Source organism: Hippichthys cyanospilos, chromosome 4 (genome assembly GCF_059441005.1).
Source record: "Hippichthys cyanospilos isolate Australia breed blue-spotted pipefish chromosome 4, RoL_Hcya_1.0, whole genome shotgun sequence".
Taxonomy (NCBI): Eukaryota; Metazoa; Chordata; class Actinopteri; order Syngnathiformes; family Syngnathidae; genus Hippichthys; species Hippichthys cyanospilos.
This window is the reverse complement of record NC_142372.1, coordinates 17,503,278-17,530,128: the sequence shown is the minus strand read 5'-3', so window position 1 is coordinate 17,530,128 and position 26,851 is coordinate 17,503,278. Positions and strand designations below refer to the sequence as shown.

General features: G+C 39.4%; 1 long non-coding RNA gene across 1 annotated transcript in view; it reads left to right on the top strand.

Moving 5' to 3' along the window:
* LOC148424844 (uncharacterized) overlaps positions 1-18,996 on the top strand; it is a 69,614-nt gene extending 50,618 nt beyond the window's left edge. Inside the window, exon 3 of the long non-coding RNA XR_015865506.1 lies at positions 18,969-18,996. This is a non-coding gene — a long non-coding RNA (uncharacterized LOC148424844). The remainder of the gene's footprint in view (positions 1-18,968) is intronic.
* Positions 18,997-26,851: the final 7,855 nt, after the last annotated feature.

Genomic DNA, 26,851 nt, shown 5'->3' with positions numbered 1-26,851 from the left:
CCTAATTAGGAGGCAGCGTTATCTTATCAGCATTCAATGTTACAAATCCTAACCCCGCAAAACTGAACCAATCATAAGTAAAATGTGGTGACAACAAAGGCATTACTGCCTAAATTGGCTATTGTTCTATACATGCATCTCTATTAATGCACGAATGTTTTTGCATCAACACAAACTCATCACGTTGGTCATCAAGCTTGCCTGAACCTGTTATTTTGTGCTAATTTCCTGCTAATACATCTTACATTAATTCAACTGACCTTTAAATTTGACATCTTTTGACATATTTTCCATGGCGTGGAGGTTTTCACCCGAGAGTCACTGCCAGCTCCGTTTGTGTTGAAAGCAATTGTTATTGTGGCAGATAACCCGCATCTTCTTTAATTGCCTATATCATTCAAGCAGAAAAGCAGTGATTCTTCTATTGCTGGAGCAAGAGGAAAAGAGTGATTTGTTTGTTTCCATCACGTTTTTTGTGAGCCTTTTCCCTATAAAATTAAGAGCGAGAAGCTTCTACTCATTGACCCACCAAAAAGTAGGATCAATGTGGGGAATCCCTTTTCCAACAACTAGCTCACTGTGTTGGACACAGAAATTCTCCCTCTCTCTCGCTCTCTCTCTCTCTCTCTCCCTTTTTTTCTCGCTCTGCTTCATTTGGAGTGACCGGTGATAGAGCAACATCTGGAAGGAACAGCAGTTTTTCCTTCAGTGTGTTGTTTTTTTGGGGGGGTGAGATCGTAGCCCCTGATAATCCGTCTCCCTCCTCATTAAAGGAGCTGAATAAACACAGGCCTCTTCCAGTTGTTCCTCTGAATTTCCTCAGCGGGCGTCAGGAGACCGAAGCAAGGGCTACCGGATCAAAGATGCCGGCAGCCCTGAGTTGCACCCGGAGTGAGATTGTGTTCCGGGGTTGGGCCCATTACCTTTTTCCCCAAGAGCCTCAGAGGCCACCGGGTCACACAGGCAGTCAGCTCGCTGGCCTGAGACCAGCAGAGGCGAAGGAAGAAAGGGAAAGCAAAGCAGCAGGAAAGGAAACCAGAAGAAGGCAAATGAGAAAATATGATTAGGAGAGAGGAACAAAGACCTGCACGCTGGATGTTTGGACAGTTTTATCTTAGCAATTACAATAGTATTTTTTATTATCAAAGTGAGTCTTAAATACGTCAATGGTAGGGAAAACGGAAATTATTCAAACAATGTCATCTTACATGCATGCTGGGTGATTAATTGCTGACTCCATGAGGTCAAACACAGTCTATGCTGTTTTTGTGTGGGCTTCTGTTTGCTTTGCAGTTCTTACTTGTTTTTTAGACTATTTGTTATCTAGTAAAGAAATCTGCACACATCATAAAGAGGTACTCTCTCAAAACAGCCTAATTTGGTAATTTATAAATCGTGAGAAGAGTACCAATGATTTTTTTTTTTGTCTTTTTCTTGTGAGGGCTGATTTGGACAAAAGCAGTTAGTGTTACACCTGTGAATTGTTCATATATATTGTTATAAACAATAATAATAAATAGGAATTTTTGCAATGCAAATTTCTAAAAAATTCTGATATTGTTTCCAAACATAGCTGATAATCGCTAATAATAAGTATTATTATTATTATATAAAAGATAATAATAATAATAATAATAATAGTAATAATAATAATAATAATAATAATGTGTATCCCTTAAGGCTAAAACCTACATACCAGCCCAAAATATAACAGTGATGGCAATGTGTGCGCAGGCCCATTAATCTTCATTGTTGAACAAAATGATTTCAGATGAAAAATGAACTCAGAAGTCCAGAAAAACATTTCATTTGCACATGAAAAATAATGTGTATCTTCACAGTAAGATACTGACCAAAAACATGCAGCCAAACTCAAAAGGACTTGATCATAATGGACAAGTCTGTACCCAAATGTACTTAATTTACTTGTTGAAAGGGGGACCGAAGGCTAAATTCCCCAAAGAAAATCTACACTATATCATAAAATGCTAGTGTTGTTTGGCAACCTTCTTTTGGTGTGTTTTTGGCTGAAACATTTGAATTACAGAAACAATTATAATGGTCCTCATTCACTAATTGTGCATATACACTAATTTGTGGGTGAAACATGCATTCACACACTGATGCACAAATGTGTGATCAATAATCGAAATCTTTGTACTTGAGTTTGTGTGTCTACTGTGAAAAATTTTAGAACGTCTTCAGACCATGTGTGTGCATGAATAATCATCTTTCAAAACAAATGACAAATACACAATTTTTACCCAAGATGTGCAATGTATTGAAACTGCACTCAATTACATTTTGCCTTTTTACTAGTACTATATTATACATACCATACTACTACTATTTACTAACAATCGACCGAAGTTGAGTATAAAGACGCTCTACGAAATGCGAATTCATAAAGGGCCGTCAAAACGGTCCCAGCACTCTTTTTATTGACATCAACCACAACAGTCTATGTTATGCTACTATTTATTTTCAGACTCATAGAGTATGTGTTAATTGGTCAGCTGATATTTTTTAATGAATGTTTTGTGCACAACATTCTTCATTTTATGTTCAAGCTAGTTGCTCAGGGCTCGACTTGGCGAACGCAAAAAACAAGCGAGCTGCGGCGATGAGTTGTCACCTGTGCCTTGAGCAAATGTGATGTCAAGTTCAGTCCGCAGCAAGTGGGAAAATGGCCGCCCCGGTGACATGGATAAAATCGGGTGCATTTTACTGCTTAATTCATATACTGCAAACACAATATTGATCAGAATGACATAGGTTTAACATATTGTAAATAGATGTAGATGTATATACACAGTGGTATTTGCATCTTACCTACACTCGAGCTCAGCTTGACCATTCCAACTTGCCGAGTGTCTTTCTGTAATAGGTTCAGGATAAAAATAGATCTCACACACGGGCACGAAATATTAAATGCTCAAGCAACTGAACTTATTTGGCTGTTGCTGTATGATAGGTAGGGATATGTTTGGAAATGGCCATCATGTTTGTGGGATTGTAAATGTCCAGAGTGCGTGTGTGCGTGCACGTGCGTATAAATGGCCCTGTGGTCGTCATCAGGCTCCCATCAGCCCCCCCATTAGTTACTGAGCTGCGGGTCTGTGCTGGATCTCACCTGCCCTGAATACAGATTAGGAGAGAAGAGTATGAGCTGCAAACACAATGAAGACAAACACATAGTCAGAACTGAACAAATTAAAATACGATTTACCCCGGCAAGCACTGGCTTAATTCATTACAGCCCCCTAAAAAGAATAAGTGTATATTGTGTTCACCTAAGTGATTGAGATGCTGCATCCGTGCCACAAAATAATACTTGATTTAAAATATTTCCCCCGTTTGTGAAAAGCACACAGACGTGCGAGTACTTCATCCGGCGGCTGGCGGCACATCATAGCTTACACACTCTGAAATAACGTCACGCGCCGCACGGTACACACGCTGGCGGCCCCGCACAAAAGCAAACATGGTCGCTTACTTGGCTCGTCCTCGGACCCGCAAGCTCGTGACGAGAAATCTGCAGGCAGTCATTACAGCGAGTCGAGCAAACACACCGCCGCCATGCTCGCTCACAATGTTTTCACTCGTCCGACTGTTTTGTTGATGCATGTGTGCGCTGACAAGCATACAGACGCAATCACAAAATGGATTCATTTAACAGAACGTTGGCTATGTTTACTAAAGCTGAACGATTTTTAAAAAAATAATGCCATGTCTATTCCCCCCTGAGTTTTGCAAATGTGATTCACTATGCAACTAATCTCTCATGATCAACTATTTTAGATTTGTTTCACATAAATATTTAGATTTTTAAAGGTTAAGTTTACATTGAATGAAATTTCATTCATTAACGCTTTCGACGTAAGTTAGGGTTGTTAAACTACTAAACATTTTGACTTGCGGTATTTTAAATTTTCATCACATCTTATCTTTATTTAGAGGGCACATCAAAACAATTACCACTGAATACAAAGTGTTGTAGGTGGAGCAAATATTAGTCATACAAGAACAAAATTTATGAATGAATTAGCTATTTTCAACTATTCATAATGATGTAGTCTCCATCTGATTGATATGATTGGAAATCAGGTCTGATTATGCGATTTTCAGATGAAAAAGATTTTTTTTTTCTAGATTTCTTAAATCTCGAATAACATATTTTAGTTCTTTACTACCATTTTAAAAGATATTATCCGGGGATACACTTGAACAAAATAAAAAAATAAGATAGAGAATTTGGGTGAGCTTATCTTTTTCTTCCTTGCATTTTTGCCTTATTTTCGCTTCATTACAAAGGTACTGTTATGGATTGAGGCTCCGTATCGGCAATTACCCAAAATCAAGTGAGTTGTACTCTGACATTCCTAGTTCATGATTCCCTTCACCATGTCAAAGGTGGTCTTTTTGTGATGATTGTTGCTGTGTTTGTGTTTCATGCCTTGGCCAAAAACTAACGTGTGAATTTTTCTTGTGGAAAACATCTATGTGCCTATCCGTCTCGAGTAAATGGGAACGTGTGCACACTGATGTCAATGTATAACGTTGAGAGTGCAATGGGGCTCATGGGAGACCTGGGTCAGGGGCCTCCTTTCAGTCCCCCCTCCCCAAAACATTACTTTGCCATTTTAAGTCACCTAGCTTTTATTTCCTCCAATAAAAACTAATAAGCTTTTCTGTTGGAAATCACGGCTGTTCTTAAGTGCTTGTGCCGAAGCCTGGCTCGATGGCCTGTAATTGCGCTCCACAAAACCCTTTTTATTTTTTTCTTGTTGTTTTGGATTTGACCCCCCCCCCCCACAAGTTCTCTTGGTCCTATGTGCTTTGGGGCTGATTGCCTACGGCGAATGCCCCACACTCAGTAATCAGACAGGAGCTGGAGAGGGGGCAAAACAGTAACTCAAGGACCTTTTATAATTGGGAGGGATTTGCAGGGCAGTTGGACTTCACATTTGGTGCCGGAAATGGTTGTCGTCCTGTTTGGGATGAGGAAGGGGAGGGGCAACTAAGGTGACAAAAGCCTCCATTTAAATCAAGTCATCCATCATAAAGCATTTGTGATGCCGCTTGTATGTTCCTGCAACAATGAAAATCAACACGAGTGGCTCACACATTGTTAGAATGAGGACATAATTTCGGACCATATAGAGGGTGTAGTTTCTTGCAAGTGTTTTACTGCATTTTGTATTGTATCCCTTTTAAAGGTTTTTTTTTTTTTTTTTTTTTTTTTACACACACTCCTTTTTGTCATTGAGTATTGTCTCCTGCAACTAATTTAATGTATTTTCCAGCTGTATTTGGGACCCCATAGAATACCTGCACCCAACAATAATTTGTAGCAATAATTTGAGCAAAATATAAGATTTAACATGTTCTCTTAAAGCTGGATCTCAATACATCTACAATGTTCTTACAGTTTTTAATCACGCATCGTTTAGTCTAAGTTTTTTCTAATACAGGGTATTTTTGCTGTGTTATCGAACGGCTTAATCTCTCAAAATATACTGTATAATAATCAGTTTACCAATGTTGTTTTTGTTGTAAAATGATTGTTGATATAGCTTTTAGATTGTACAGGTAGACAATATAGAATGTTTAAGCAGTGAGCTGAATTATCTGCTTATCCAGCTTTGCAGATGATAACCAGCATTAATTGATTTTCTGCTTGAATTTAAGTCTTGCTCCCTAGTGACTAATGCATTTACTAGTTTTGAAATCACATGATGTGAGCTGTGAACGTTTTCCACTGAGGCTAGTCACCCAAAAAAATCAAAACTTCATGCCACTGATGCAGTCAGCCGCTGCCTCCGAAGGGTCTGACAATACCTGCACCAACGGCTCTTTAACAAGCTGGGTGGGTCAGTATTGAATTTTGTGTCACGGTAAGACCAGAGATAGCGTTTGAATTGTGCATTTAGAAATGCAAACATGTTCTATATACATGTTCAGGTATGAAGTCTACACACCCGCTGTTAAAGGTCAGTGTTCTTGTTCACAGATTTTGTGTTTGGGATATTCTGCTGTCCTCCTATGAAATCAAACTTTTTGCTATTTTTTTTTCAAAAGATATTGTTGGCGCAAACACAACACTGTTTCTAACTGAAACGATACCGTAGCTATAGTCAAGCATGCTTTGGAGCGGTTTTGTTTGAGCTTCAGACAATGTAAATGGAATTATGAAGCGTTTAAAATAGCAGTCACTGTTAGTACAAACTTTTCAGGCTACTGTTCTTTATTTAGGGTTAATCAGAAGCACTTTCAATGCATGTGCCGACTACCATTTACCTTTCGTTCAGATGTTGCAATTGTGGTTAATTCTCAGCAAAGCCATGCCACCTGTCTGAAGAGGCTGTGCACACTTACGCAACCACACGTCACTTATTTTTTTTTTTCATCATTCAACAGGTTTAAAAAATATTAGCTTTTTCAGCTGCGCTGCACTGGTTGTAGGTCACAATATATTTGTAAAATGTTTTCAAATTGACTTATTTATAAGGCACTTTTCTTTATTAGGTACTCAAAGTGCTTCACCCTGATGAGTGTCAGTGTCTTGCTCAAGGACACTTCAGCCGGTCAGGGATCAAACGTGCAGTTGTTAAGTTGGCAGGGCTCAGTCCAATAGTGGTCCTCTGCCAACTTAACAATAAATAATTTTTCTTGATCTAGTATTTTATTGTTATTTTTTTCTAATCACAGTCACCAATCCTTTTTTTTTTTCTCTCAAGAAAACCCCAGAACATTAGCTTGAGATAGCAAGGGGCACAATCAAGCAAGAATTCTTATTTTGATATCTGAAATGATTCTGTATTATTTGTCTGTAGTATTGTATTATTTTATAAACTGTGTTATTATAATTATTATTTGGACAACTGTAAGAATCGTAAATGCCATGTAGAACTAATATCTCACAAACATGGGGAGTCATGCCCTTTTATTTTTTGAGAACCATCTAAAATTTGTCAGAGGATATGAGATTTGCGAGAAGAATCATGTAATACCGGAATTGACTTTTTTTCAATGCTCTGCTGAAGACCCTGGTCTTAAGCGTTGCATGTCACTATTTTCTTAGGTTACCATGTTATTACACTTATATCAAAATGTATTCTAAAAATTAGTCAAATGAAAGCATAGACGTCAGCCAAGGCCAATTTTTCATTGGCACCAAATTTGTAAATTGTCCAGCTCATGCATAGAACTGAATAATGTCATAAAAGTTAACACACTTTTCACTAGGCATTATTGCTTTTATTAACATTGTATGAATGTTTTGCGAAACAACAAAAATCACAGAACATGAGAAGACACTACACAGAAAATTCGGAGCGTTTTGAAGAATTTCATCATGAAAATCCAAGTGATTGAATACCTGAGATTACCTTTCTCGATGTCCTTCCTAAAGGATCAATCCAGGTTGGGTAGTTGATGAATGAAGCTCTGCTCCCTTGTGTTCGTCTATGCATTGCTGTTTTTGTGCTTCAGTGAATAACTGTAACGTTTGTGTGTACAAGTTCTTAATTGCATTAAGAGGATGACGCACTTTCTTACTCTGTTTAAACTCACTTTAATTGCCTGTGAATGGTGCACTGGGGAAGCAGGGACTGAAGGCACAATCTGGACATGCAATTAGCTATCTTTCCTAAGCTGCTTTGGGAGGGGGCTGCGGAAATGCGAACGAGGGCTCCAATTCAGGGAGGAATTTGACACACGAGGCAACAAATGCTATTTTGTGGTGGCATCTTGATGGACTGACATTTTGAAGAGTCATACATTGGAGCAAGGCAAGACAGAGAGAAGTGGTCAAAGGGAGCTAGTGGCTGTGATAAAAAGGCGTAGACGGCGCAGAGATAGAGGTGAGGCGCAAATAAGAAATGAAGATGGAGGCAGCCTGCTTAGAGTGATTGAGGGAGATCACAGCAGAGACACACGTGTGAACCCTGGCAAAATGTCACTTTAGTTGTGAACGAGTGCCGCGCCGGTGACAATATGTCTCCAGGAAGCATCCGGCATCTAGCTGGATGTGGGAATTGCACCCATTTTACATATTTCACCTAAAGTGACATATCAAGTGGAACATGTTCGGGACGCTGCCGGGCTACAAGACCGTTGGAAAAATAACCCCGACGCTGCTTCATTTGCACCTGCCGTAAAACGGACCGTTTTATCATTTTCGAGATCAACATTTTTACATTCTTTAGCTGATTATAATCACGGGTCTGCAAGTCCATAAAGCCGTTGTACTTTATTAGTGTTCAATTTTTACTACATATTTTTGAAATGTGTGATGTGGTATGACGATGATCACATAAGTAGCTCTTAAAACATGTGATTAGTTTATGATCCTTTATCCAGATTGGATAGGGCTGTGCAAGCATGTTTCATGCGTATAAATTTCTAAGTGTAAGGCATTAAGTAGCTGACGTCATGCATTAGCTTAATGGCAATATTGTGTCAAGCCCTAGCTCCTAATAGCACACAATGCAATAGGTACAGCATGAGTAGTGCAGCATTCGCCCCTCCTCTGAGTTGCTTTCCTCATTTTTCTCTGCCTATTCCCCCCTTTTTCAACCCCCCCCCCCCCCCCCCCCCCCCCCAAAAAAAAAAAAAAGAAAACCATCCCCCCCATCTTGGACTACCTCTCCCTGGCCCTGCTGGCTCTCCTCTTTTCCCCCTCCCTCTCTTTTTTTCATTTAATAGTGGACCTCAGAGTGGTTGCCATGTCGACCAGCCAGCATATTACTATGGCAACCGGTCTGAGCGAGACAAGGCTGCTGATTAGGGAGAGATGTCTAGTGTAGCCTGGCCATTGGAGGGAGGGGAGGAAAAATGGGGTTGGGGGGGATTGGTGTTGGGGTGCTGGAGGGGGATTGAATATTATAGGGCTGCATATTGTGTTTGGTGTATGTATTGTGCATGCTTGCATCTAAAAAAAAAAAAAAAAAAAAGCCCGGTTGCAAATGATCAGCTGCAGTTATGTCCTGTTTTACAGGGATTTCCTTATTATTAAATGACAAAACTAGTGCAATCATTATGATTTTTTTTTTGTAGTAAATGTAAATCATTATCAAAGTGAGCCCTTGAGATCTGACTAACCCAGCATCAAGTTTAGCAGATACTAAGCAATTCTTCAAACGAAGGCCTTAAGCTGTTTTATGCCACCCCATTTGAAGTGTACCATCAAACTAAACATCAAACAAAGAGAATTGCATTTAGAGTATTTAAAACAACCTCACACTTTTGGTTTCCACAATTTTTACACTAGAACACTATGCAAAACAAAGAAGCTAACAAAGAACATTACTCGTCACACAAATGTTTAAAGGCAAAGGGTGCATTCGCACATCTGCAAAAATGACAAATTCTGCTGTGGTTTTCTGAGACACAGGCAGTAGTGATGAAAGTCTTCTTTGTTTCAGTCTTCATGATTGAATTATAACATTCAATTTTGTTTTTGCTAGACCGTATGTTTAGAAAATCTGAGTTCTTGTTTACCTATTAAAAAAATAATACAATATTTATATTTTCGAGATGCTAGAACAGGTGAGAATTCCATCCCTATCAATGGGAAAAATGATTGAGATGATTGAGCTTCTCGTCTGCTTTTGAACAGATCACGTATGTAGTGTTATGACATCTGAGGCATAGAATGGGATTTTTTTTTTTTTAATTGTACCCTCCTACAAGAACACTAATGAACATGGCAGAGGATCCCACAGACCTCCCAGATCCATCAGAGAAACTAATTACAAAGATCAAATTAGAGAGGAGAAGGAGAAAGGGGGATTAGAGTGGGGTGGTCTTCCTTCAGCAATGGCCCAGTCAAGTCGTCAGCTCATTGAAGATCGTAATTATAGCTTATTTATTATTCATCCTTCCACTAAATAACAGTGTGATATTTCAATAACAATAATAACTTCAGATAAAAAGGCAGCACGAAGTACAGACTTACTAATTGCTATGCTTTGGAGACTAAATGACTGGAAAAGTGTTGTTATTTACTTATTCATAACATCCAACTTAAGTGCATAGCAATGCACACAGCAAATTGGGTTTTCCTTGCGAGAGCTCCCTAGTGAACATAATCCTCAGCAAAACTCGGTGCCAGCTGTCCTTCATCAAGTGTTTTGTTTTTTGGAAGGGGGGGTTGTTGACCAGGTTGCGAGTACCAGACATTTAATGGGTTACTGTATTTTTTTTTTTTTTTGAAGGCTCATTAGACTGAAAACTTTGTGTGATATATTTGAGGGATTTGTCACAAAAATACAAAATGTTTCGCCAAGAAAAGTAGCTTTTTGTGAAAAGGAACCGAGGCATTGTTGCAGTTTTTTTTTCAGAACTCAGAATATAAAAAACAAAAACTATTTAAAAAACTATATATATATATATATATATATATATATATATATATATATACATTGCAAGCATAAAATATGTGTCAAGTTCCTGAGCCGGTCCAACATTTCTTTCCCTCATGTTCAACATGGTACGATGAAATTTACTGTCTAATCTTCTACTCAAAATAGAGATTTTGAGTAGATTTTTATCTTTCATGAGCAGAGGCTCATTTGAAATCCATTACGATGTACTATGTGCCAATGTTGCCATCTACAGAGCTGTGTTTGTCACTGCAGTGATTTAAGAAAAAAAAAAAAAACACAATTTCATAGACTTGTTCACGCTTTTCCTTTTGAAAAACTTGTCAAATATATTTTTCTGGGGTGGTAAATGGTTTATAAATGTTCATAGCAGTGAATGAGGTAAAGGTTTGCCTTTGACTGAGATCTGTGCTTTTCTTAGTGACATTCATTCTGGCATTGGGAAAATAAATAATGTCTTAAGAATTTTGCTCACTTCGGCATCTTGGGAAATATTCACAGATGCTGTATTACCTCGCAACAGTAATCATACCAAGAACCATTTTGTAAAATGATGGGAAACATGCCACCAAGGCATGAGTAATGCTTCGATTTAGATTTCATTAGTCACCATGGCAACTTTTAAGTGACAACACTTCTCAGGAAGTGACACATTGTGTATTAAAGTATTGTTTGCTTGAATGATGCATTATGTTTGTAAAGTATAGAGACCAAGAATCGGTGTAGGGCATCACAATACCTGGCCTTATTTAAAGGTATCAGTTCAATACAAGTATTGGCCACTCTCTTGGATAAGTTTTACTATCACAAACTATCACAAATACAAATTAAAAATTAGAAGAATTGAAAATTGTAAGTAGTTTGATGAACATTTAAGGGAAATGCTAAAGTGAAATAGATCTAGGTTTAGCTTTAAAATGATCTGTCATTTGTTTTTTGAGGGGGATTTTAAAAATCAAAATAATTCGTGGTATCGGCACTTAGTATCGACAGTTGAGTACTCAAACTCGTGTCGGTCTGAATAAAGGCTTGCTGGTGCCTATTCCAGCCGCGTTTAGGCATTAGCCGGGGGACACCCTGGACTGGTTTCAACCCACCCTTCTGCCAATTATTATTTCTAACTATTCATAATTACTTCCACCTTATTTACTGTCCCAGTTCCATCTGAAAAAAAAAATCCGTAAATCATGATAAATTGTATCCGTGGCACTACAATTGCTTTTTTTTTTCCAAACACAAAAATTAGGGGTGTGTAAACTTTTTACTAAATGCACTTCAGTATGTTAATATGTCGGTCATCAGCCATCCTTTCTGCCTCGCCTTCCCCTAAGGTGAACTCTTAAGGCACCTCATTATAAGACTGCCAGCTCTTGGCCTCACTGGCTGTGGCGGAGGTGAAGAATATCACATCATCATAAAGTGGAGATGGCATTACACCCGTCACAAATTATAGATGAATTTTAGCGTGTGGTGGCAGGCCTGGCAGGCGAGTGCTTCACTTAAGTGACTCTCAAGGTCTGCAATACCCCCCTCAGCCTTTAAAAAGAAGAACATTGAGTATAAGCATTATATCATGCACTACGTTTACATAGACTACGGCAGAAAGAACTCCTTGGTAGCAAGGCTGGTCCAACTTGTAGACAGTCTTGGGTCTTGTCAGTCTCAAGACAGAACAGATTCAGTACATTCTATTACATTTCCTCAATTTTTTTTGCATTTGAACTGCCATTTCACCACTTCATATAAAAGTACATACAATGTATGTATACGTTGCATGATCATGGTTACATTGTGTTGATATTCTTGCAATGAACGATTATTTTCTTGAGGAGCACCTATTCCTTTATTAAAAAAAAAAAAGATCTTTGTTATTCATTTATACACACACAAAGATGCGGTTATAGTACAAATGTTATTTAATATGAAAGGCTAACTAAAATATTTAGAAACATCTGTCAATATAATGCAATGCAATTTTTCTGCGCAAACTCAATAATTCACAATACCGTATATTAAGTTAAGACCTGCAGGATCTCATCACCTTAATTTGAGCTAGAAATCAGGCGATTTTATTTTGAAAAGCATTTGCAACACAAGATAAAATATTGCAATTCTCCAAGCGATTGCTTACAAATAAAATTGACCTCAGGTCACAGGGTACATAATGAAAAGCGTCTTTATTTCTTTTCCAATACAGATGTAAATGTAACACTTACTATACTTGCGTTCGTCTGGTTTGCCTCGGCTGAATGTGTCTTTTGTACGTGCATCTTTGAACAAAGATGTAACACTGTTTTGTATCTTATTGCAGTACAGTGTTATGCTCCTATCAGTGCCTTCGTCCTTGAATCTCAAAGGATCCTTGCTAATATACTTATATTAGGCCAATCAGGCAGCTGCAGACAGTCTAATTGAATAGTCGATACCTGGAAGAATAGTAAGCAATGTTCAGAGACGTCTATATTTGTGTAAATGGAGTTTTCCTCACCTCTGCTCACAAGAATGTTCCACCTCCCGCAATCTAAGGCTTGGTGCATTCTTAAAAATGATAATTATAATCTTGACGTCACGGATGAATATGATAAAAAAAAAAAAAAAAAAAGTGGTGACCTTGCAGCCAGTGACTTTTGGAGGGAGAGGCTTCATGTCCCGTCTGCTGGTTGTTTGTGTTTTAACATCTACCAATTCTATTTTTAAACCATGCAAACTCAGACGAGTTGGAAAAGGAGGTTAAAAGACTTAACAGCTAAAATAGGACATGACAGACAGAGCTATTGATTTCATTGATTGATTCCACTTGGATGCTTGCAGTTTTGGTCTAAGCTCATAAAGACTCATGGAATTTGTCAGTCAGTCCCCAGTCAGGATAACTGTGTCGTTGTGTGGAAATGGCAACTAAATATCTTTAGTCTCTCTGGAGTGCCAAAGAGAGAGGACATTTTTAGTGTGCATAGAAAGTAGTAGATTCTTATCAGCAAATGCATGGTACTGCAGTTTGTATTAGGCACTCAGAATTAGTCCTACTGAAAATGTATTGAACTAACTAAAGAAGAACATTGGATTGGCGGACAAATGGCACAAACATACTCAACATAAAACAAAGTTAACTTTAGGATTACTAACAATTTGGTCTCATCCATTGACGACTTGTAATTATTTCATTTGTATGCCATTGTACACGTTGTTTTTTCATACATGGTGCCTTAATGCTAACATAATATGAATCCTATAGGTAGGCTAACTTAGGCATCGAGCTAACAAAAAATGCTAACCTTTATACGATTGCCAATCTGAGCAGCAACACATGCAAAAAAACAGAATACAGCTGTACTCACAGGCATATACTGTACATTCTCCCAGCTCTGGCAGAATGATGACTTTTACTGAACCTCAGCTGAACTTGTCTTGCTTTAACTATGCTGCATCGCTTCCTGTAGACCTTAAAAATCTGCAGTACAGTGAGGCCACAAACTTTGAACGAACGAGTTCTGCGGTTATTGGGCATTTGTAAAACCTACTGTTTGCCATACTCAAATTCCTCTGTATCTGTGACTGAATGTATACGTCCTTTAAAGGCATGGTGTGGTGTGATGATATAGACATCAGCCAATGACCGTTAATGGCTGTCAACCGGCAAACCCGTGTGGCCATCGATGTGCTCATCAAGTGTTTGTTTTTAACCTCCTCTATAATGTTTTAGGCAGTATCTTGTTACTGATACATCCAAAAGTGCAGATTCAGAAAAACTTAGGCAATGTTGTTCTGGGCCGGTGCTTTCCAATGTTCACTATTCCAATGTTTTGAGTTGTACATCATGGTCCACAACTCTTTCTTATTTTGTTTGTTTTGTCTGAGCAATTTCACACTATCCAGGAGGGAAGAATCTACCACTGTGGTCTTAACGGATGCATGCGCTTCTCTAAGTGCTCTTGCTCTTAATGCAAATGCTCCACATGGGTGGACACGCGTGGCGATTTTTACGGAGTAGCACCAGACCAACAGTCAAACACGTCGGCCTATTGCTCAGCCAAGACACCCACACAAACGCGCACACTGACCAGCTCACACCCCCTCGGGGCTGTGGGACGGCGTTTGAGCGATGTCTCCCCAGGGGGCTGATATTTTATAGTTTGTGTCCATCAGTGGCATAGCCCGGGGCACTAGGGTTGACAGTAAGTGCTCTCAACACCGGCGACACTGATTCATCTGCACTATGACACAGATGAGAACGAGTGGGGGATGGTGGAAGGGGCGGGGTGCATGCACATATTCTGTTTACTATCAGTACATTGTGAACTGAACCCCAAACTACCTCCTGTTCATCGGCGGGTTCATGGACGTTCAGTCCAGACAGACAGCCATGCCACAATATCGATAAAAAAGGACTCCGGTCTTATGCATGATATTTCAGTTTTTCACCTGCTACCACACCATACGCACAAGTGATCCGCTTCTGCCTATATAGAGGAAGGTTGCATGTGAACCCCAGCCTTCTACATGTGCATACTAAGCAATCAATGTGTCACCTCCTCTTGACGATCCTATTTTTTTTCCATATGAGGCCCGTTTTCCTTGTCAGCAAAAGGTAATTTGCTGTATTGTGATTCACTCCTAAAACTTGGTGACGAGGTGTCTGATAAGTCGCAAGCCTCCCGCTGCAACCCTCCTCCCAAATGGGAGCATCACCCACAATATGGAGAAAAAAAAATGAAGGCAGCACCCCAACCCCCATCCAATCTCCAACCAACGGCACACTGCGCCCCAGCTCCTCCTTTCCAGACCGAGCCCGACGAAGGCGAAGCTGACGCGGGCTGCTAAATTAGATAAGCAGGGCTGTAGCACAGCGCCCCTGATTAATAAAAGATGCAGTGCTCCCTGGGGATGGCCCCTCCGAGGGCCCAGCCGAACCCAGCCTCAGACAATGAAGCCGGCTCTCCCACAATGAACAGGAAATGGAGAAAATGAACCAATCATGGAAATATAACATTTAAAACAGTACTAGCCTGTGACCCGTCGTAGCATTACACATGCGGCATAATAGATAATAACGCATGCTAAAGGTGCAGAGAGAAACAAAAATGTTAATATATTCACTTATTTTGGAAGCACAGCCCATTGTTGACACGTGTTGGGTAGAGCTACCGAGTTCCTGCTGTTTGAGGACAGGGAGAAATTTGCATGTCTGCTACTTCAAATTCATGGTCAGTTTCTTTCTATGCCTCCGTACTCCACATTATCATTCTCAATATATGTTTAACATTCATTTTTGTGATCAAGGTGATCATTCTTGGCAATAAATAATCCCCCTTAAACTCATACTATTTTTCAACACAAGAGTAGCTATACATAATTCTGCCCGCACATTGAAATTAATGCTCTGTTTTGACAGAGAGATATGAACATTACATATATTAATACAGTTGTGGTTCGCAGTCGCGTAGAAGTACACCGCATCATTTAAAATGGTGCTTCTTCACATTTACCTCACATATTATTTCATTTTTTTACTCACCATATTCAGCAACATGAGATGAGAGGGACAGTATATTAGACTCTCATTATAAGCAACTGCAGTTTTCCTCCACTTCTACAACTACGACAACAAAATACTTAGTGTTACTTACAACTTAGTGTATGTATTTCAGATCGTGTCCATTTTTACTCTTTACAAGCTTAGGCATCCTCTTACTCCTTTTCCAACACTGTAACCAGCATTGTTTGTTTTTGCTTTTATTTTATTATCATGTTCGAAATAAAAGTTTCTTCATTCATTCATTTACTTTTCATGTTAGATGGTTCATAATTAGAGTTAATCATTGTTGTATTCAGTGACCCTAATTGGTGTTTTATTCGTGTAGCATGCACAAACGCTCACTCTGCTGCCATGTGATAATAATAATTCACTTTGTTTACAACAGGAATATTACCCCTCTCACTATGCTCGGGTTGTGCTCAGCTCATTGCCAAAATTTCGATATAATCACCTTCATTACATTTCAAAATTAGTGCTTGATAATGTTCTTCAAAGCAGTGCTCATGTCATGATATTCTACCTACGCCTTTATAGAAACCCACTTGGCCAACAAATGGTTCACCAGTTCAAGGTATGAGGGATACAGTCGTCGTGAATAATCAGGATGAATCGCTTTACATGTATGTGCATGAATGCAGTCACGTGACTTAAGGAGGAATATTTTTCCTTTGTACGTGGCGAGCCTTTGTAGCGAACGCCAAGACGTATTATCTTGAAATAACCCGCACCTGCTTCTGCCTGTGAACAATAGCAAGACGCTTCTAATTTTCTGCAAGATAATGCTTGTCATATTGAGATGGAAGAAGGTCAAGGGTTAGCCTGTAAGATTCTGATTGGTTTTGAGCATCACGCGCCTCTTCCCGAAGATAAAATGGACAGCGATAGTTCATGTATAGCGCCGTTCCTCTAAATTGCACGGCAGTTTTAGGCATCAGTTCAGTGAGGAGGTAGACAAATGTGCAAGGAATAGAGAGCATCTAACAGTCAGCACTCGACACGAAAATGTCGCTGATAAAATCTTGCATCAGCAATTTTTTTTTCTGTATTTGCTTTTTAGCTGTTCAATTCTCACTCTACCGCTTCAACTTACAAAGATTGATGGCGTTTCTATATGCATATGTATAGGCTGCGCACATGCAGTTGAACCTGTGTTTGACCTCGATCTGCTCGCGGCTATTCTAACATTCGCCACAGGAAAATGTATCTCTGGTGCAAGTAGATAGCGTAAATTAGAGCACAGCACAGACGAATCATGCTCTATTCTCAAACCTCCATATGGCATTACAGTGTGTTTACTGAACATATGCATACTCATGCAGACATGAATATGTCGTGCTCAATCCTCAGTAATAGTCGATGTTTTTCACAGAGAAAAGTACTTGCTAGTCATTAGCCTGTCTAAGGTGTTTCCTATTATGTGTTAGCTATGAGCTAGCCTATGGTGTTTCCTATTATGTGTTAGCTATGAGCTAGCAGAGGCTATGTCATTTTCAGGAAGTAAATTGCTTATTTCTTATATGTACTAAGATGGTAAATTTCATCTTGGAGTGGCAATAAACAGCTTGAATTGTTTGAATTGCTGGATACCTCACTAATTAAACCCAAACTACAAATAGCATGTTTCTCGGCACCTGTGCAGAGCAAAAAGAGGCAATAAACCCAAATAACCAAAGCGAGTTGTACAGTAAATTGCCGAAAGCATCGGAGACAAAACCCGAGCTAATGCAGGTCCAATCACAAAATCCCTCTGTCTTAATAAAGAATGCTCTGACATGTATAACAAATCTATGACATACAAATAATTCATATTAGCGGATATTGTGTGCAAATCCCCCAAAGCATTACATACCAACAACATGAGATCGTTTATCATTTTCTTTGTCTTTCATTTCTATGCTTGCTTGTGAATAATCTCTTTGACCTGGTTTCTTGTGTATTTTTTTTCTCCTTTTCTCTTGATGGCACCCCGAGGGCCATATGCATCTCGCATTATGCACTCACCCAAACAGCCTCCTCCAAAGAGCGGTCCAGCTTGTGGGAGTGGCTTCCTCTGCCCTTTAAGGTCATTCCAGTGGTCATGTGACTCTGCCACCGGAGCCCCTCGGGCCAAATGACAAACGGAGCTGCCAGGACACGGAGGGCGTCAGGGGTGTTTTTCCACAAAGCATTCTATAAAAGTGTAACTGGGCTGTATTTGCCCTTTCCTCTTGCTCTGTGTTCAGCCAACAGGCCCCTGAAGATCTCTTAAAAAAAAAAAAAAAAAAAGTGCTGATGCACTCACGCTCATGTAATCCTTTTCGCGCTGCTCCACCTCGGCTCACTCCCATAACCTCCCTTGCATTCCCTCACAGTCTGCCGCCAATGCGGGCGACAAGGTGACGCGATCAAGAGGGCTTGTTTGGGCCCCCAGCTAATCAGCGCACATTAGAGCATGACTAAATAAATCTTAAGTGCTGCTAATTGCTTACCAGTGAAAACAATAACAGAGCACTTGCCCAGAGGCTCTGGAGTAGTGAGAGGCTGGGACACTGGGGACTCTGGGTGAGGGGGTGGCGGGGGACTGGCACGGGGCCAATGGAAGACACCGGCACCATCACTCACCCCCACTGTCTCCGTGTTTAACTCACACGCCACTTGGCACTGTCACTACATGCACCAGATGCCTCGCAGCCACCATATGCAGGCCATATTGCCTGCAGACCTCATCAGACAAGAATTAGCCTTACATGACATATCCAGACAAGCCTTGCCCACTTTTGGAGGCCATCTTACATCACTGCATTAATAAACATGAATTAGTAATGACACAATTAGATGATCTTGCTCCGACATTTATTCTTTGCATTAATGGGATTCTCCGCTGTGCTCTGGACTGGCACGCAATAACACCTCGGAACTTTAGATGTTTGGCCGAGGACAGTTGAAAGAAAAAGAGATCTTTGGTGAGCGTACGTTGTAACGGGGAACATCATAAAGGGGTTCTCTGTTTGGAAGATATTCCGTCCTGTCGGTTACTTTCTGACATGCAGCGTTTGTTTCTCTCCTAGGTTTTGTCGTCCGTGAGGAAGTCGTTTGAATAGCTCGCTACTACTATGATCAAAAGGTATGTGCCACCTAGTAGCAGACTCATGTAAGCATATAGAATAAAAAGTCACATGAAATGTATTAAATCAAAATTGCACTATAGTCCATTACACTGTTAATCAATGCATCTGATTGAGCACCATGTACGCTTAAAAGCAGTTTGCAATTTTCATACTGTTCCTTTAATGCCGCAAAACAAAACACCTAATATTCCTACATTAATTGTTATCAGTCGGATGGTTAATTTTTGTGAGGCAGCAGAGATGTGATTGACACACATCAATCTTCTGTCTTTGATTGGTTGTAATTACTCCAATGTAATAGTCCCTTATCAAATGAGAGACACAAAATTGGACCAGACAGGGTATTCTTGTCAAGTCATCATGACTCTTTATAGAAATATGCCAAAATATTTTTTATGAAATTCCTATAAATTCCTAAAGCAAGGATCTCCAAGTTTGTGCTTCAAGAGGTGCATTCCAGCCTGTTTTTGATGTTTCCCTTCAACCAATACACCTGAAGCATTGTGATGAGCTAATCCAAGGGTAGGCGACTGTGGTCCTGGAGAGCCGTTATGTCTCCCTTCTATAACGCACCTCATTCAAATGATCAGGATCTTTATCAGGCTTCTGCAGTGCCTGCTGATGAGCTGATTATTTGAAGTCGGTGTGATGTAGAAGAGAGACATCAAAAACATGCTGGTTTACAACTCTCTAAGAACGCGGTCGTCTACCCCCGAGCTAATCATTTGAATCGGGTGTTTCGGTTAAAGGGAACATCCAAAACAGGCTGAATTGTGGCTCTTGAGGACAGGACTTGGCCAAAGCCTGTCCTAAAGGTCGTCTAGCTTAAGTGAGATGTGACAACAGTGCATTTCCTAGAAAGGCCTTTTCCAGTTTCCAACTTTCCACGGTCTTTCTGGAACGGGCGTCTCTCTCCCATCATGTCTCCACTACAGCAGTTTGGCACTTTCCCACGGGACTCGCGTGCTTTTGTTAGCATTTCTGTCAACACGCAATGCCTAATGGCTTGATTAGCTGAGGTTGACTGGCCTCTTAATTAAATGCTAATTTGGATGTGATGTGTCTAATGAAGATATCATGTATTGTTTGGCACCCGTCCAAGACTTAGCTTTATTCGAGAGCAGAATCAAATGGGAGGGATGAAAGTAAACAAGAAGAGGCTGCTTTGAAAGCACATGAATCAAATGTGCAAGATGATAACATTTAGTAGCGTTTATCTTTTTGAAATGAAGCTTGTTATTATATGACGAGGCACCGATGCGAGTGAGAAGAAATTACACACCCCTGGAACGTTAGCGCCCGTGTTTTAACACGGCCTCTTTTAGCATATTGTCCTAATGGGGAATGCCACATTGTGAAAACTGTCCCTTCGATGAAAAGTGTCATGTGCTGCTCGTTGAATCCATACTAAATGCTATTCCCTTTCAAATGGTAAACGCTTACCTAAAACCATTTATTTTTTGTCCTTACAAACAATGCTCACATGCAAAAATCATTACACACATTGTACGCTGAAAAAGGAAAACAATATTCATTTGGAGTAATATTTTAAAACTGGTTGAAGCCTGAATTTTGGCTGTGAGAAATATTTTTAAGTTCAGCTCATCTTTTCTATGATCAGAATGTCCTTCCATCAAATATTCGTGTTGATAGTGTTAGAAGCCAAGTGTTACAACAATAGTGCAATTCTTTCCGAAGTAGGTTTTGTGTGCTATTGATAAATGCTAAATTCCACATCATCATTGAAAATGTTCACATTGATTGATGTAAAAAAAATGTTAATATTTTCTGTTATGAAACTGGATAAATATGCTGAAAAAGTTTACATCTTGCCTTTGTTGGGCCGAACCCTTGCCCTTTGAAAATCATTACTTTACAAGGCAGCTTACCAAATGCAGTATCATTCACATTGGAGTTACACCTTATATTTTTTATCATATACTCATGTGCACTAACGTAATGCATCACCATCCAAAAACAATGTTTATTTTCTAATTTAATAACTAATCATTAACTTATTACACTGTCATTCATCAGAATGGTCTCAAGTCCACATCTGCACTCATGCAGATCACCCAACCAGTCAAAAAGATTTGACTTCATCTTAGAGAACTTTTCTCCAAGATCTTGGAACTATAAATGATACAAAAATGCAACAATTACAACAATGATATAACAACAGTTCCTCATAAATGAATCTGCACATTTTTTGGCTCCCGCAAGGTCCTTATGAGTTGGAATTTTATGACATCTCGCCAGCGTTTTAGTGTTTGTGTTGATAGATTTGGTCGACAAGTATTTTATGCACTTGAAATTGGCTAATATGTTTAAATAGCAGACACCAAGGGGATAAACCAATAGTATACATTTGTGAGAAAAAATAAAGAAATGGACAATTTGAACATTCAAGGTTTCTCCTTGACAGTGACCAATGATTTTTAGGTACTCAAATCGACAAATTAAGTACGCGTTCACATTGTATCCGTTTCTGAAATACACAAGACTATAGCTGTTATAAAGAACGGCATAATTCCCACCATTAGTTTAAATATTTAGTGATTTCTATTTTATGAAGTGCGGCTCAGTGACTCAGTGGTTAGCACGTCCGTCTCACAGTTCATGGACTCGAGGTAAAATTTACCTCACGCTGGCCTTCCTGTGTGAAGTTTGCATGTTCTCCCAGAGCCCGCGTGGGCGCTCCTTCCACATTCCAAAAACATGCACGGCAGGCGAATTGGACGTACTAAATTGTCCTTAGTTTTTATTTATATGCATGAATAGTTGTTCATCCCTGTGTGCCCAGCAATTGGCTGGCAACCACTTCAGGGTGTCCCCCGCCTACTGCCCATCAACAACTGGACCAGGCACCAGCAGGCCTTAATGGGGATAAGCTGGTACAGAAAATGGATGGATGAATATTTCACGTAAGAGAATCTCATGCAGTGATCTGGAACCAAGTGAGAGATAAAATACGAAAAGGCTGACTACCTGCCATCAATTCCTGTTGTTACATGGGTTTCCTGTTTAAAGGAGCCACAGTTGTACAGCATGTTTACAATGTCTTTGATGGACATTTTTTTTTTATTTTCATCCAAAATCAGCTTTACACAAGCGCTTTCTCACACCACTGCTCACGTGTCATTGGCTGCAAGGTCTTTCGACAAAGCTCGGAGTGCTAGGAACCTTTTTTCATTCAAATCCTCAATTATGCACAAGGATGTCACATTTAACACCAATCAATACGAATTTGATTTCGGTTTAGCATTTGGGGCAGGTGGGTGGCATCTCAGAGGGTTTTGGAAAGCCTTCTTCAGGTCCAGCACAGCTCAAGGCCTTTTATTCAATGTCCGTCGTTTTTGTTGGGCCACCCAGTCGATCCGGGAGAAATCAAAACAAAAAAAAAAACAAAAAAAAAACTTTAATTCATATAAACTATGAAGAAGAAAATTGTCCCTGTATTCCATGCTGGACAGATCCATAAAAGTTCAAAAACACTCTGACTTGCTTGTTTGGGCTTAAAATATAAATTTGGCTTGACACATTAGAAATGTCTGTTCCCTTCTTCTGTATATATCCAGGGGGTGCTTTCAGCTCAATGATTTTCTTCAACATTTCCAGTTCAAGGTGTACATTGTTACAGTTGAACGTGGGCTCAGTGCATGTTGGGCCTCTTGTTTCCAAATTGTGTTTCAGAGGCAGCGCAATGATCGATGAGTTTCTCTCTAGATACAACAAAAACAGTGTTAGAAGAACAGCAGATAACCACATGCTATGGGTTTGTAACTTTTAGGCACTATAAACGACTCCTTACCGTACTTTCAAGCTAATCTTCTGATAGTCTCATGCAGTAATGCTCACCACACACATGCCACTGAGCATGTGTCATAAGAGGCCAGGAGCATTAGAAGCATTAGCGACCTCAGGTATAGAGTGGACTTCCATTCTTACACAAACATGTGAATTTCTTTGCATTATTGCTTCATCTATCACTTAGCCGCATACGTTGCGCAGTAGTCGTTAGTCACCCTCACTCGCCCGCGCTTATTAATGAGAAAGCAATTACCATAGGCTCCAGCCCAATCCCAATGGCCTGGCAGAATAGTCCGAATCGGGCATCCCAACCTGCCGGGCTGTGCGTCCGCCGCTCGCTCGGATTCCCCCTCTCCTCCCTTGTACCTCTTCTCCCTTACACTGTGGCTGCAGACTCTCTCTTTCTCCATCCTCTCAGCAGCCTCTCTCTTTCGCTCCTCCCAGCTCCCAGGCTGCTCGGGGTTTTAGACGGATCACTCTCACAATGGTTGATCAATACTGGTATTGATCCCCTGGCAAAATGTTTAGAAAATCCTTCTGGGCAGCCGCGGTGCAGCAGGGAGAGGAGGCGGGGCGTCGAGAGGGCCAGCGTGCCATGTTATTCTTCGAGAGAGCCACCGCCGACCTGATTGGCCGCCAGCCTTGCCAAGAAGAGGGCTGGTACAGTGCGTGGAGTCTTCGTCACTGCGGCTTGGCATCGCGCGCTAGTCCCTGGCTCACTTTGCGAAACTCCTAGGACCACCAAAGCAGAGCACTACCCCACGGTGACTGCTGGCCAAGCTATGGCGCTCGTTCCCTCTCCTTTCAGTTCACTCGAGGAAGTTCATTTGCATAAATTAACTACCCTGTGGCGACCCTTAACAATGATTTTATTCCCATTGGCTAGCCTCTCTTAACGGAAAAACACCCCAGAGCTTGCCTACGCGTGTCGTCCAATACAATCTCCCTAAAAGCATGAAAATCAAAGTGGGTTTAAAGTAGAAGTCTTACCCCAGCATGTGCCTGATGTCAAGAGGGATCAATCCATGCGGCGTTTTTTCAGCTCCATAATTTTGCTTTGCACTTTTTTGCAAAAGAAAATGACTCCTAGGTTTTTATATGTATATGGAGAGACAGACAACTTAAAGTCCCAGTCAAACCTTTGGAAACACCTTCAAATTTGTCCATAATGCATCATCCACATCATAAAGCTGACAACAAAAATACTAAGATGTGCAATGCTGGCATCAGGACAAAAAATGCCTACTTTGACTAATCTAAATTAGAAAAAAAATCTGTATTGAATAACATTTTGTTTTGTTTTTTTTAACTAATAATTCTATCCATCTCTTCTTCTTCTTTTGGCTTTTCCTTTCAGGGGTCGCCACAATGATTTAATTGCCTCCATATAAGCATATCTCCAGCATCCTATTCTCTCGCACCAACTATCCTCATGTCCTCTTTGACTACATCTATAAACTCCTCTTTGTTTTTTTTTTTCCTAGGCCTCCTGTGTGGCAATTCTAAAATTAGTATCGTTCTCCCTTCGCATTCACCATCTCTCCTCTGGACATATCCGAGCCATCTCAGTCTGCCCTTTCTGACTTTATCTACAAAACCCCTAACAAGTGCTCTGTCCTCTGATGTGTTAATTCCTGACCCTATCTATCCTGTTCACTCCCAAAAAGAACCTCAGCATCTCCATCTCTGCTTCCTTTAGTTCTCTTCATAAAGTTGATGACAAATATTATTCTAAAATTAGGGTCAGAAAATGTTTAAAACAAGAAAAACAGAAATTAACTGACTGGTACTGTATTACAAATGTGTTATGATTATTATATAGCTGTACTCTGACTTTGACAACACTTTGGATATTGCGGCCATCACTATAACCTTTTCTGGTGACTTAATTTGACCTTTTCTAAATGTTTGCACATGTCCAACTAGTCAATGTTTCATGACTTGGCGCAGAAAACAAGGACCTGAGCAGCAAAGCTCACAACAATGGATAAATTCACTTCTATGCTGACAATGTCACACCCTCTTACGCAGCAGGACTTTTTGTTTTTACTTGAGAAGTGCTTGGGAGGTGTTCATTACTTTCTTAGCAATGATATGCTGTATAGTGATTTTTACTTAGGGAATAATTAGTGTTACTCGCAGCTTGATTTCATTTGATCTTGTTGAACACGACGTACATCTGTCAGCCATAAGACCAACAATGGCCGTGTGTGCATGTGTGTGTTAGTTTGTGTCCATTTTGGTACCACTGTCTTTCTCTCTCTACTCTTCACATCCAGATGGTAGTACACAACAATTTTCCTAGGAAAAAAATAAAATTAAAAAAAAAAAAAAAAAAATATATATATATATATATATATATATATATATATATATATATATATATATATATATATATATATATATATATTTTTTTTTTTTATATATATATATATATATATATATATATATATATATATATATATATATATTTGGTCTCAATATCGACAGATTAACATTTTAAAGTAAAATATCTGATTGGGATAGAGTAAAATTTTCAATATACAACATTCAATGTGTATTATTGCGTGAGATCAAATGTAGACCTTTTAGAGCAAAATACTTGATGAAAGTTATTGGTATTAAGACTGCATTTGGTCTATTAAGAGTAACATGTAAAGCTAAAATTTACAGTAGGAAAAGAGTAAAATATAAATCCAAGTTTAAATTTTACCCTGACTGGGACCAAATGTTGTCTTTTTAGACTCAAGTGTTCTCGAGAAATTTAAAGTATACAAATTCTGTCTAAGATTACAATCTTCAACACATTGGAATGTGTATCATGATACAGGAGTTTTGGATTGTTTAATTATCTGCAGAGTTCTTGACTGGGGATTGGCTCACAGTAGTTTACTAACACCAGACCATGATGTACTAACATATTTTCCACACTATAAAGCACACTAAAAGCCTTGAATTTTCTACAAAGCTGACAGTGTGCCTTATGATCCGGTGCGCCTTTTACAGCACATAAACTGTGTGTTTTCATTTTTTGGGAGACAAAAAATAAAATAACTGAACATTTTTCCATTTTTACCCCTGCATTTCAGTTATAATTGTAATTTTTACAATCAAAATTTTTAAACACCCTGTTTTAAATGTTGATATGCTACATATGCTCCAATTCTTAAGCAATTCATTTCATTCATCAGGTTTTTTGTAAAAAAAAAAAAAAAAAGCATGTTTTTATCCAATAAATCCAGAAACTATTTTTAAATCAACAAAGGTTGCAATTGGATTAAAAAAATGAAGTTTAATATTTAACTGTATCATAATTATAGTCTTTCAAATGCTTGATTCGTCTTAGCAATGAATAGTTTTTTTTAATCTAATCAAGAGATGTTTTTTTTTCCCATTCTTCAATAGTAGTTTCCACAAATCATCTTTATTCTTAATTTCTGATTTTAAAAGTGTGACTAATTTATCTGATTGTTTTGTTGACATTCCCTGTAGCACAGGTTCCTCTAGTAGATGCATAAGGCAACCTCAGCCACTACTGTTGCTTCTCTTCTACGTGCCATATAAACCTGTGCTTCTTATATGCAAAAACATTGTTAAAATGGGCCATTCATTGAAGTTGCGCCATATAGTCCAGTGTGTCTTATAGTGTGGAAAATATAGTACTATGGTACTATATGGTACTATGGTACTAAATATGGTATGTAATCGCTTTGAAAAGAAGACGAGTCTTATAAAGTGAAGAATTGTAATTGCCTCATAGGGCATTCAAAACAATAACATGCTGTAACAAAGCTGAATCCCCTGTCATGTTGTTTGTGGTTGAGGAGCGTTATACGGCTTTCTCTCAACCTCCACTTCTCCCACTGTCTTTTTAGCTGTCACTCGTCTATGTTTTTTTAATGCCGCACGGACATACTGTACGTGGCATTCACCGTCCTGCCTTTCATCTATTCCCCATGCACCTGCATTTTTATTTGTATATTCATTTTGAACTCCAGCCATCATTTTTCCCC